Source organism: Pecten maximus, chromosome 2 (genome assembly GCF_902652985.1).
Source record: "Pecten maximus chromosome 2, xPecMax1.1, whole genome shotgun sequence".
Classification (NCBI taxonomy): Eukaryota; Metazoa; Mollusca; class Bivalvia; order Pectinida; family Pectinidae; genus Pecten; species Pecten maximus.
Genome location: NC_047016.1, coordinates 32,604,344 through 32,618,587, shown reverse-complemented (window position 1 = coordinate 32,618,587; position 14,244 = coordinate 32,604,344).

The following is a 14,244-nucleotide window of genomic DNA, read 5'->3' as shown; positions in this document are numbered from 1 at the left end:
TATACTTGCACAGTCTAGCGGGAATTTCCTTATAGACTAGTGGTTTACTAGCACAGTCTAGCGGGAATTTCCTTATAGACTAGTGGTATACTAGCACAGTCTAGCCGGAATTTACCTTTAGCCTAGTGGTATACTGGTTCAGTCTAGCGGGAATTTCCCTTTAGACTAGTGGTATTCCAGCACAGTCTAGCGGGAATTTCCCTTTAGACTAGCGGTATAAAAGCACAGTCTAGCTGGATTTTCCCTTTAGACTAGTGGTATTCCAGCACAGTCTAGCGGGAATTTCCCTTTAGACTAGCGGTATAATAGCACAGTCTAGCTGGAATTTCCTGATAGACTAGTGGTATACTGGTTCAGTCTAGCGGGAATTTCCCTTTAGACTAGTGGTATTCCAGCACAGTCTAGCGGGAATTTCCCTTTAGACTAGTGGTATTCCGGCACAGTCTAGCGGGAATTTCCCTTTAGACTAGCGGTATAATAGCACAGTGTAGCTGGACTTTCCCTTTAGACTAGCGGTATAATAGCACAGTCTAGCTGGAATTTCCCTTTAGCCTAGTGGTATACTGGTACAGTCTAGCGGGAATTTCCCTTTAAACTAACGAATACTAGCACAGTCTAGCGGGAATTTCCCTTTAGACTAGTGGTATATTAGCACAGTCTAGCGGGAATTTCCCTTTAGCCTAGTGGTATACTAGCACAGTCTAGCGGGAATTTCCTTATAGACTAGTGGTTTGCTAGCACAGTCTAGCGGGAATTTCCTTATAGACTAGTGATATACTAGCACAGTCTAGCCGGAATTTACCTTTAGCCTAGTGGTATACTGGTTCAGTCGAGCGGGAATTTCCCTTTAGACTAGTGGTATTCCAGCACAGTCTAGCGGGAATTTCCCTTTAGACTAGCGGTATAAAAGCACTGTCTAGCTGGATTTTCCCTTTAGACTAGCGGTATAATAGCACAGTCTAGCGGGAATTTCCTTATAGACTAGTGGTATACTAGCACAGTCTAGCCGGAATTTCCCTTATAGACTAGTGGTATACTGGTTCAGTCTAGCGGGAATTTCCCTTTTAGACTAGTGGTATTCCAGCACAGTCTAGCGGGAATTTCCCTTTAGACTAGCGGTATAATAGCACAGTCTAGCTGGACTTTCCCTTTAGACTAGCGGTATAATAGCACAGTCTAGCTGGACTTTCCCTTTAGACTAGCGGTATAATAGCACAGTCTAGCTGGAATTTCCCTTTAGACTAGTGGTATACAAGCATAGTCTAGCCGGAATTTACCTTTAGCCTAGTGGTATACTGGTACAGTCTAGCGGGAATTTCCCTTTAAACTAACGAATACTAGCACAGTCTAGCGGGAATTTCCCTTTAGACTAGTGGTATATTAGCACAGTCTAGCGGGAATTTCCCTTTAGCCTAGTGGTATACTAGCACAGTCTAGCGGGAATTTCCTTATAGACTAGTGGTTTGCTAGCACATTCTAGCGGGAATTTCCTTATAGACTAGTGATATACTAGCACAGTCTAGCCGGAATTTACCTTTAGCCTAGTGGTATACTGGTTCAGTCGAGCGGGAATTTCCCTTTAGACTAGTGGTATTCCAGCACAGTCTAGCGGGAATTTCCCTTTAGACTAGCGGTATAAAAGCACAGTCTAGCGGGATTTTCCCTTTAGACTATCGGTATAATAGCACAGTCTAGATGGACTTTCCCTTTAGACTAGCGGTATAATAGCACAGTCTAGCGGGAATTTCCTTATAGACTAGTGGTATACTAGCACAGTCTAGCCGTAATTTCCTTATAGACTAGTGGTATACTAGCACAGTCTAGCGGGAATTTCCCTTTTAGACTAGTGGTATACTGGTTCAGTCTAGCGGGAATTTCCCTTTAGACTAGCGGTATACTAGCACAGTCTAGCGGGAATTTCCCTTTAGACTAGTGGTATATTAGCACAGTCTAGCGGGAATTTCCCTTTAGCCTAGTGGTATACTAGCACAGTCTAGCGGGAATTTCCTTATAGACTAGTGGTTTGCTAGCACAGTCTAGCGGGAATTTCCTTATAGACTAGTGATATACTAGCACAGTCTAGCCGGAATTTACCTTTAGCCTAGTGGTATACTGGTTCAGTCGAGCGATAATTTCCCTTTAGACTAGTGGTATTCCAGCACAGTCTAGCTGGACTTTCCCTTTAGACTAGCGGTATAATAGCACAGTCTAGCTGGAATTTCCCTTTAGACTAGTGGTATACAAGCATAGTCTTGCGGGAATTTCCCTTTAGCCTAGTGGTATACTAGCACAGCCTAGCATGGATTTCCTTATAGACTAGTGATATACTAGCACAGCCTAGCAGGAATTTCCTTATAAACTAGTGGTATACTTGCACAGTCTAGCGGGAATTTCCCTTAAGACTAGTGGTATATTAGCACAGTCTAGCGGGAATTTCCCTTTAGCCTAGTGGTATACTAGCACAGCCTAGCATGGATTTCCTTATAGACTAGTGATATACTAGCACAGCCTAGCAGGAATTTCCTTATAGACTAGTGGTATACTTGCACAGTCTAGCGGGAATTTCCTTATAGACTAGTGGTTTACTAGCACAGTCTAGCGGGAATTTCCTTATAGACTAGTGGTATACTAGCACAGTCTAGCCGGAATTTACCTTTAGCCTAGTGGTATACTGGTTCAGTCTAGCGGGAATTTCCCTTTAGACTAGTGGTATTCCAGCACAGTCTAGCGGGAATTTCCCTTTAGACTAGCGGTATAAAAGCACAGTCTAGCTGGATTTTCCCTTTAGACTAGTGGTATTCCAGCACAGTCTAGCGGGAATTTCCCTTTAGACTAGCGGTATAATAGCACAGTCTAGCTGGAATTTCCTGATAGACTAGTGGTATACTGGTTCAGTCTAGCGGGAATTTCCCTTTAGACTAGTGGTATTCCAGCACAGTCTAGCGGGAATTTCCCTTTAGACTAGTGGTATTCCGGCACAGTCTAGCGGGAATTTCCCTTTAGACTAGCGGTATAATAGCACAGTGTAGCTGGACTTTCCCTTTAGACTAGCGGTATAATAGCACAGTCTAGCTGGAATTTCCCTTTAGCCTAGTGGTATACTGGTACAGTCTAGCGGGAATTTCCCTTTAAACTAACGAATACTAGCACAGTCTAGCGGGAATTTCCCTTTAGACTAGTGGTATATTAGCACAGTCTAGCGGGAATTTCCCTTTAGCCTAGTGGTATACTAGCACAGTCTAGCGGGAATTTCCTTATAGACTAGTGGTTTGCTAGCACAGTCTAGCGGGAATTTCCTTATAGACTAGTGATATACTAGCACAGTCTAGCCGGAATTTACCTTTAGCCTAGTGGTATACTGGTTCAGTCGAGCGGGAATTTCCCTTTAGACTAGTGGTATTCCAGCACAGTCTAGCGGGAATTTCCCTTTAGACTAGCGGTATAAAAGCACTGTCTAGCTGGATTTTCCCTTTAGACTAGCGGTATAATAGCACAGTCTAGCGGGAATTTCCTTATAGACTAGTGGTATACTAGCACAGTCTAGCCGGAATTTCCTGATAGACTAGTGGTATACTAGCACAGTCTAGCGGGAATTTCCCTTTAGACTAGCGGTATAATAGCACAGTCTAGCGGGAATTTCCCTTTAGACTAGCGGTATAAAAGCACAGTCTAGCTGGATTTTCCCTTTAGACTAGCGGTATAATAGCACAGTCTAGCGGGAATTTCCTTATAGACTAGTGGTATACTAGCACAGTCTAGCCGGAATTTCCTTATAGACTAGTGGTATACTAGCACAGTCTAGCGGGAATTTCCCTTTTAGACTAGTGGTATACTGGTTCAGTCTAGCGGGAATTTCCCTTTAGACTAGCGGTATAATAGCACAGTCTAGCTGGTTTTTCCCTTTATACTAGCGGTATAATAGCACAGTCTAGCTGGAATTTCCTGATAGACTAGTGGTATACTGGTTCAGTCTAGCGGGAATTTCCCTTTAGACTAGCGGTATAATAGCACAGTCTAGCTGGATTTTCCCTTTAGACTAGCGGTATAATAGCACAGTCTAGCTGGAATTTCCTGATAGACTAGTGGTATACTGGTTCAGTCTAGCGGGAATATCCCTTTAGCCTAGTGGTATACTAGCACAGCCTAGCATGGATTTCCTTATAGACTAGTGATATACTAGCACAGCCTAGCAGGAATTTCCTGATAGACTAGTGGTATACTTGCACAGTCTAGCGGGATTTTCCCTTTAGACTAGTGGTATATTAGCACAGTCTAGCGGGAATTTCCCTTTAGCCTAGTGGTATACTAGCACAGCCTAGCATGGATTTCCTTATAGACTAGTGATATACTAGCACAGCCTAGCAGGAATTTCCTTATAGACTAGTGGTATACTTACACAGTCTAGCGGGAATTTCCTTATAGACTAGTGGTTTACTAGCACAGTCTAGCGGGATTTTCCCTTTAGACTAGCGGTATAATAGCACAGTCTAGCTGGAATTTCCTGATAGACTAGTGGTATACTGGTTCAGTCTAGCGGGAATTTCCCTTTAGACTAGTGGTATTCCAGCACAGTCTAGCGGGAATTTCCCTTTAGACTAGTGGTATTCCAGCACAGTCTAGCGGGAATTTCCCTTTAGACTAGCGGTATAATAGCACAGTGTAGCTGGACTTTCCCTTTAGACTAGCGGTATAATAGCACAGTCTAGCTGGAATTTCCCTTTAGACTAGTGGTATACAAGCATAGTCTAGCCGGAATTTACCTTTAGCCTAGTGGTATACTGGTACAGTCTAGCGGGAATTTCCCTTTAAACTAACGAATACTAGCACAGTCTAGCGGGAATTTCCCTTTAGACTAGTGGTATATTAGCACAGTCTAGCGGGAATTTCCCTTTAGCCTAGTGGTAAACTAGCACAGCCTAGCATGAATTTCCTTATAGACTAGTGGTATACTAGCACAGCCTAGCAGGAATCTCCTTATAGACTAGTGGTATACTTTCACCGTCTAGCGGGAATTTCCTTATAGACTAGTGGTTTACTAGCACAGTCTAGCGGGAATTTCCTTAAAGACTAGTAGTATACTAGCACAGTCTAGCCGGAATTTACCTTTAGCCTAGTGGTATACTGGTTCAGTCGAGCGGGAATTTCCCTTTAGACTAGTGGTATTCCAGCACCGTCTAGCGGGAATTTCCCTTTAGACTAGCGGTATAATAGCACAGTCTAGCTGGATTTTCCCTTTAGACTAGCGGAATAATAGCACAGTCTAGCTGGAATTTCCCTTTAGACTAGTGATATACTGGTTCAGTCTAGCTGGAATTTCCTGATAGACTAGCGGTATAATAGCACAGTCTAGCGGGAATTTCCCTTTAGACTAGCGGTATAATAGCACAGTCTAGCTGGACTTTCCCTTTAGACTAGTGATATACTAGCACAGTCTAGCGGGAATTTCCCTTTAGACTAGCGGTATAATAGCATAGTCTAGCTGGAATTTCCCTTTAGCCTAGTGGTATGCTAGCACAGTCTAGCGGGAATTTCCTTATAGACTAGTGATATACTAGCACAGTCTAGCCGGAATTTCCCTTTAGCCTAGTGGTATACTGGTTCAGTCTAGCGGGAATTTCCCTTTAGAATAGCGGTATAATAGCACAGTCTAGCTGGACTATCCCTTTAGACTAGCGGTATAATAGCACAGTCTAGCGGGAATTTCCCTTTAGCCTAGTGGTATACTAGCACAGTCTAGCGGGAATTTCCCTTTAGTCTAGTAGTATACTGGTACAGTCTAACCGGAATTTCCCTTTAGACTAGTGGTAGGATGTTTGATTGAGAGCGAGAGGTTACTTGTTTTTTCATTACTGCTTCCTTTTACAAAATAAAATGACGATATTCTCATATTTTGATTTAGATAAATAATTGAAACTACAGTGTGTCATGCTTACGTTGGGGTCTGGAGACCTGTGTCAAATCCAGGTAAAAGGGATACCATTTTTAGCAAGTGCTTTTCGGAAACTTTTTCTGTTTCCTCAAGAAGGAGATTGATACGATGATGAAGCAGTATTTAAACTATTTCAAGCAAAGCCAAATTATTCAGCAAAGATATGTGTTTCTTAGGATGGTAAAATACTTCCGCTGTCGATGAAAGTAACTGGGAGTTCAGGATTTCCAAGTTGTTTGATTTAATTGGATGTTGACTCTAGATCTACAAAATATCAATTTAAAATACAATTGATGACGTCGATTATAACATACATACATCGTTGGTACTTATCTAAAACCATATTGGTTGGATAAGAAGTCTGATAGAGGATGAATTTGTATCTGTAAATCTTTATTCGAGATTTTGTGTCAATTCCTTGGTGTTTATATCTGCTGATCACCGAATCCGGAAAGATAATTATTATTTCGGTTAAAATAAATTGGATAGAGGATTATATCGGGACTTTCATCATATATCTTTATCGTCTCCGAAATTAAATTGATTGATGTTTACCAACGAGTTTCCTTCATCATCCATATATCAACATGTTATAATTAAAAATACAATAGTATGTTAACCACAGAGGACTGGTTCATTGTTTAACATGTTTTATGACCAGGGAGGAATCAATATGTGGTAATGAACTGGTTCGGTCAATGTATTGGAAAAAGTAATAGCAGACACTTGATTTGTGATTGTCAATCCAGTTCTAGATAGGCGTCTTCCTTATCAAACGTTCCTAAAATTGGGAAAGGAATTAATATATAAGCTTTAAGCTTGTTTTCCCATCCCATTTTCAATTTTCTGTATATGTAATGTTATTGTGTCTTGTTGAATAAAATAATGTTTAAACTAAATGAACACAGGCGGATCTAGATAAACGAAGCTTCAGAATGACCGAAGTTTGAAAAAAAAAATTAAAAAAAAAAAAAAAAAAGATATTTTTTTATACTTTTTTTCTTGGTATTTTGCCGTCGTTGTTTTTGTTGTGTGACGAAGTTTAACATCAAATCAGGATTTCCCCTCTTATGATTTTTAAGACTTTCATCAAATCTCTCGTTTTCATGGAAAGAACTTAGTTCTGTTCTTTAAACATGTGAATTTCCCTCATTTTCGCATAGGAAAGCACTATTGGATTCAAGGAAAAACTGATTTAATTAGGGTATTCATATGGAATTTACTGTAAGTAAATGAATGTTGATGAAAAATGAGCCTGGTTGGCTAATACTATATGCTATGCTATCCCACAAGCCATTTGTAAGGAGCTGTGTCCAGTTACTCCAGAGTGCCCCCCCCCCCCCCCCCCCCCCCCCCCCTTTATAACACCCATATAAATAATTGTAAGGAACTGTGTCCAGTGTCCACCCTTATAAAACCTATACAAGTATTTGTAAGGAGCGGTGTCCATTTATTCCGTAGTGTTCCCACTTATAACACCCATAGAAGTATTTGCAAGGAGCTGTATCCAACATTTAAAAAAAATGAAAACAAACCTAGACGACGCAAGCGCTTTAAATCTGCAACTGGTGACTGAAGTAGTAAAAAGACCTCGCACACCTATACTTGGCGACAATAAAAATATTTGAAGCTTTATATCTTTTAAATGAAAACATGCTTGCCAATATCATTATTCGTGTAATTTCGATATTTCAATTTAAACACAATTTTCCTGAAAGAAAGTAACACGTTAACTTTTGATTATCAAAGCCAATGGAATATAAACAATCTAAACGTTATGCATTAACATATTCGAAACTCCAGCTGAATGGACGAAAAACTGGAGAAATTCCGCAAGCACAGAAACGGAGGTGTACCGACCACGCCCACAGGGGCGTTGGCTCTAAGGCAACATAGAAATCTTTGTGGTATGTATTCTTACACCAATCGATAGAAGTTTTACCTATAGTATATATATATATACATACATACAAATGTATTAGGTTGATGTGTATATTGCACAATTGCTATCGCGGAAACGTACATGCATTTCGTTTTTTGATATATCTTAGAAAATGAGATCATTTCAATGTCTTTGCTTTTTGGCGATTGTTTTTAGTTGCTGTGGTATCAAAAACGAATCTTGTCAGCACATCGAGAAAAATGAAGACTACGCTTACTCTGAAGATATCATTGAAGAATTGAGTCCGATTGGTTATCAACAATGTGTGAAGACATGCACAAAACTAACGGACTGTATCAACATCGTCTACAACAGAATCCAATTGTCTTGTAAATTAATGAAGAACCCGGAATCCAATCGCTTTGACAATACCAGCTTACAGGTAGGTGTGGTGTTTTATATATATATACACAGTATTTTCAATTGTTTCTCGTATACTTAATGGGTAACCATTCAATGATATCTACAATATTTGTCTTAAAAAAAAACTTAAATTCCGTTTTTTTTTTTAAATTTTTTTTTTTTTAATTGGTAATCCATATCTAAACATTGGACGCTGTACTCTGTTTTACATGAAATCTGACAACATCAGACATCGACATTTCATGCTGTGTAGCGCATTTCCATCTCCGGCGTTATTTGTTATCATTATTATTATTATTGCCTTTATTTCCTCCAAAAAATGTTGTCAAATGTGTATTTGGTTTGAAAATTCAAAGTATGGTGCACAGATCAGTGAAATAACCTTTTATTCTTCCTCCAGTTCATTAGAATCCAAGCCGACGCATTGACGAATTTTATTAAGGCAAATAGCACCAATGACAAACGTACCAAAAACCTAGTGAAATACGATTTCTTATCATCACTTATGATAACAGCAGTGATGGTATTATTTTTTTTCCCCTAATATTTCCAAGTAAAGTGTAATAATATTGTATATTTAGATTGAATATTTATGTGATTTTACTGTATGTCCCCACATTTTCTGCAGAGATCAGTGTAGCGAGCGTTTAGATTACCCACCAGGGATTCAATTTCATACTGCAGCTATACAACATATTCATCGAACAACCAACATTTTACAATTTTCTTATGTTCCATAAATCTGGCGACAATTTCAAACCGTACCAAACTTTACAATATAACACAATTAATTTGTCTGTTGACAAGAACAAAGGAAAATTTAAATATCACGAGGAAATGTAGACGGGCAGTCACAACGTGACAAGATTTAGGAGCCAATTCTGGGATTAAAGGGACATCACGGTAAAACGTTGTTATTTTCATTGAATGTACATGTTTTATTCCTTTCCAGTTATGTTTCTGTGCTGTCCCAATGTTCACAGTCGATCCCTATGTCCAGCCTGGGAATACCCCTCTAAATTTAGCGCGGAAATTATTTTTAAATCATCACGTGACTGTTTTGAAATCGAGGCAACACAAATATTCCATCTGGGTTAGTTGGATAACAATATTATACAGTGTTTTAAATGTTAAATTACATGTTCGGTACATATTTATGTGCAAATAAGTGTAAACACTGTACATAGTATAGTGACAGTAGCGATGTACTGGTACAGACTGTATAAATATTACTGAGTTTGTGTAACTATTACCGACTTTGTGTAAATATTACTGAGTTTGTGTAAATATTACCGAGATTGTCATGACCTACTATCAAACAATCAAGCAGAATACGAGCAGCATCCGTATTACTACTGTTTTCATGTTTAAACTGTATTGTACTGCTTCCCCAGTTTAATTCTAGGATTGTGTTTGACCCATTTTCCTATTATTCTCTTCATTGCGGAAGCTGTTTTCGTTTTCAACCGCAGTCGATTCACATTGGAAGCCATTTTATCGTATATGTCACAAAATTAGCATATTCAGACTATTGATCATCGAATTGTGATAACCTTTTTATAATTAATAATTGATGTATTTTATGTCCGTATTTAATCAAATTCGAATGGTTATTGTTCATAAGGATATTTGTTTAAAAGATATACCCAATAATATGAAAAAATACAAAATAAAAATTGGTTTACCGTGATGTCCCTTTAAGTCATTCTTAGATATATATAGCTTATTCTAAAATAAGAATCACACTACCAGGAAACGAAACAACAGCACTGCAACTGAAAATGTGGCGAAAAATCAGGATTTTCAATTTGATTATTTTGCGATTTATTTTTATTTAGTGCATGTAAGAGCCCTGAGTGTCCGCTTCTGGTGAGTATTGATAGAAAAAAGTATTAGCCCCTACTCCTACTAGGTTAACAAGGTGAAACACCTGACAAGTCTGAAGTAGGGAGCTGCTATTCACTTTGAATTCAAGTTCAATCGGACTAAAATATCAAATGCACACAAACTTTAGTAACGTACGAGGGATGATCGATATATTGTGAGCCTCATATTGAAGGAGGTACTCAAGGATGTTCTTTTTAAGTCCTACATTTCTCTAACTATATAGGGCTGTGTAGCCAAGGACTGGCCTTATTTCGTTAGTTTATATCGACGAGGTAGCACTTTAAAGAAAACAATACAAGCGGCATTTGCAAAATGGACAAAATCGGTGAAATAGCAGTGATCCAATATTTACATAAAAAAGTTTAACTAAGGATATCCATTATGATATGGTAGCAACACATAGAAAAGATGTCCCTTCACATGCTACAGTGAAAAGGTGGATGGCGGAATTTAAGCGCCGCTGACAGAGCCTTGAAGATGACCCCCCGTCCTAGAAGACATGTCAATGTTGCAACCCCAGAAATGGTCTATAAAGTTCAGGAATTGTTATATTACACGAGTCACAGAAAGATAAATAGCCAGTAGAGTTAGCATTTTACAGGAAAGAGTGCATTCCATTCTGACCGAGGATCTTGCAATGAGAAAGCTTTCGCCCCGACGGATACCAAGACTTCTGAAAGATGATCAGACGCACATCAGGCGCACATTATAGCGTGCTAATCTGAACCTTTTTAGGAAAATCCTGCTAACTTTCTTCAGAGATTTGTCCTAATAGATGAAACATAGGTCCATCATTTTACCCCAGAGGCCAAACAATGGAAGCACCCTGGCTCTCCCTCACCAAAGAAGGCAAAGACTGTTCCATCAGCTGGGAAGGTTATGGCCTCGTTTTCGGCGGTGCAGATGGTATTCTGCTGATAGATTATCTCCAAAAAGGACGATCAATGACACATACTGTACTATACTTCACTTCTGAGGCAGTTACAGGAACATATATTAAATGTAAGCGCCGCGGAAAGCTAACTAAAGGTGTACTATTTCATCAGGAACATGCTCCTGTTCACAAGTTTTTCTCCCACCTTTCACTGATTTGTCTCCCGTTTTGAGTGTACAAGATTTCTCTGTCTTTTTTTAGCGCGTGCAATCTGTCATACCCTAGGGTGTGACAGATTGCACGCGCTCACTTTCTTCACCGGAAGTACTACCGGAACTACTTTTTTTGTTTACATTACGTCGTCTGCTACGTCAACAAACAAATTGTGTACACAATGATACAAAAATCCCCAGTCTCTAAACAACTACAGACAACTGAACAGTTTCCAAAAACAAAAAATGTCTGCCATTCTTTCAAATACAAATGAATCCCCCAACTGTAGGCCTACAACTGAAACTGACAGCACAAGTGCACCTACCTGCACCGATCGCGACAAAATTGTTTAACTGTCACAAGTAAAAAGATCGCACAACAGCATTTCATTGTGCCCAACTCCGTCCGATGTCACAAGATCGGTGTTTTATGGATCCACAATCAGTGGGGGAACATTTAACATCCATTTCCACAGCCATAATGACAACACAAAGTCGATTTCAAAGCGACCTCGTGTGATTTACTCCAAGTCGAACAGTGATGAGTGAGTGACGTCACCCCACGTGAAATGGATGAATGGAAATGTGTGCATATTTCCCGCGGTTTTTTTGACATGTGTACTTGTTTACAAACAGACGGAGATCGCCGATGGGAAAACACATAAAGAAAAGAGGTGGGAGAAAAATAATCATTCCCTACCTTGAGGGTGTAACAAAGAAATCTCAACCTTCGGGGGGAGATTCTTGAATGTCCAAACCCTCGGCAAGCCTCGGGTTGGACATTCAAGAATCTCCCCCTCAGGTTGAGATTTCTCTGTTACACCCTCAAGGTAGGGAAAGATTCTATTAGTCATTGCCATGGCCGCCATTCACGATTGTGGCTATAAATTGATTGAGCATCCGCCTTATTCACCTGATCTCGCACTATTAGACTTTGATCTATTTCCAAAACTGAAAAGAGTTATTTCAGGCACCCATTTTCAGTCTGATGATGACGTCATACATGCAGTGGATGACGTTCTGAACAGTCAAGAAAGGGAGTTTTATAAAAGTGGCAGTGAAGCCCTTTAACACCGCTGGCAAAAGTGTATAGATACTGAAGGGAATTATGTTGAAAAGTAATACAAAATTCAAATTCTTCAATATGAGACTCGCAACATTTCAATCAGCCCTTGACCTTGGTTCAGAAGCTTGTTTGTCTAGTAGGAGTAGGTGCTTATATATGTTTTTTTCAAAAGATACTAACCAGAAGCAGATACCGTTGTGATGGAGCGTTGCGTATATGCCTTTTCATCCAAGAATCTGCATCTGTTTGTATAGAAACAGCAAAAAATACCGCCATAACAATGAAACCGTATTTCAAAGTTACGTTACTGCTAAAGCATTTAGGTGTATAGTGAATCTTGTAAAGCCACAGTAGATGGTTATATCTTTGTTATTACGTTATTGTATATGACATGATTTCTCTCGATTCAAGCTATAAACAATTCATTATTCCTTAATAATTTCTTTCAGTATAACGAAAAAGGTTCTTGTGCAACGTGTGGGCCAGGTGAAGTTTGTGTTGATCTGAAAGCGGGTTCAAATGTTTGCATAGAATGTAAGCAATTATTATATGCACATGATTAACAGTTTTATTCTGATATAGTTTTAATTTAACATACATTTATATTTGAACATCTAAGTGTAAGAGAAGCTTGTATCTGAGGTGTTTTATATTGGTGGAAAATACCCTGTGCCAATATGTCCCAGAGTGCATTACGACATTCCCCTCATTAGGGTTTTTAAATCTTACTGACACATTATTGGATAACGAAGTACGCCCACCCTCACCCCAGAAAGTAATAATAATAAAAAGAATAATAACGAAGAAAATTATTTTCAAGTTTTTTTGTTGAAACACCTACAAGGAGTATAGTCATATCAAAATATCTTGCTGATACATATATCACTATGCAACCAATGATACTCAACTTCTGAAAAAAAAATTTATGAGACTTTGATATTTACTTTCAGTCCCTCGAACTTGCCCCAACGGCGACGTTATGTTTGGAAACAAATGCTATTACTTTAGTGGTGACTTGCAGACATGGGTAGACGCAAGGGTATGTCATTATATATCAATGTATCAGGTACGATTGAATAGCTTCCTATTACACAGCGTCATAGCTGGTCTCACTGTTTGACCACCGTGATCAACCGTTAGTAAAAAAACAAAACAAAAAAAACACTATGTATAGAATGCTCTTTTTCAGGATACATAGTGTCATCCAACAAAAATCTGCTTTGAAACATGTTAAAGCCTCAATTTTAGAATCACAGGAATGGAGACATTGTAAGTAGGACTTGAACACAAATGGGGAAAAAGCAAAAAAAAAAACAAAAAAAAACAAGAATTCCACGGAAGTGGATTTGTCGCCTGCAAAGAAAGTTATGTGATTACAAGAGTTATTGCATGGAAACAGATTTTTAATTTATAGTAACAGTAACCTTGAAATTGACCTTTGGACCAGTCAAAAACAACCCCTTAGAAGCAAATGAATGAAAAGGAACTTGAGTTATCAAAATGAAACAATTTTTTAATTTTTATTAACAGTGACCTTGACCTTTGACCTTCGGACATGAAGAACAATCCCAAGCAAGAACTTGTGATAACAGTGTTCTGCATTATATTTGACCGGCCCAAGGGAACTTGAGCTTTCACACCGAAACGAATTTTCCTTTTTCCAGGGATAATATGTTTGGCAGCCACTGATTGGCCAGTATATTATAAAGTTCCAAAATATGTAACCTGATAGGTAACTTTCCATAGGTAATGTTGATACAATTTTTGTAAGTCCGATTGATTTTTTTTCAAACGTTCAGGTCATAATAATTAACAGATACAAAATTCAGATTTATGAGAAATTTTTACTGCGAATTTCACCCATTTTCAAAATGGCTTCCCTGGGAAAAGTTTGAGCTGAAGGATCCAAGTGTTATATGAGACCCTAAACTTTTGTTATAAACCATAATTGCCAATTTGAATTCAAGAATT